We start from the raw sequence: 388 nt of genomic DNA on the forward strand, positions 1-388 counted from the left end.
AGATCTCAAAATAAATTCATTTGTTTAATTAGAATATATATATTTCAGTTCTGCTTCTGTCTCACTCCTATACACTGTTGCAGCAGCAGACAGAGAGGCCCCCAGCAGCATGCTGCTGCATATCTACACCACCGCTGCAACCTCTTTTATTATTTAATACAAATTAAACTTCAGGGGCCCCCATATTCTTCTCCCTTTGTAGCAACACAAGCCTAGAGTGCTTCATAAGGGTTCACCGGGGCCCCCAGCGGCAGCCGATACTCATGCGGCAGCAGCAGCAGCAGCAGTAGTAGCAGCAGCAGCAACACTAGTAGCAGCAGCAGCAGCAGCAGCAGCAGCAGCAGCAGTTGCTTCCTTCTCTGTAACACAGAGAAGACCCCTCACGCTT

Source organism: Eimeria mitis, genomic scaffold (genome assembly GCF_000499745.2).
Source record: "Eimeria mitis Houghton genomic scaffold, Emh_scaff1090, whole genome shotgun sequence".
In the NCBI taxonomy this organism is placed as follows: domain Eukaryota; phylum Apicomplexa; class Conoidasida; order Eucoccidiorida; family Eimeriidae; genus Eimeria; species Eimeria mitis.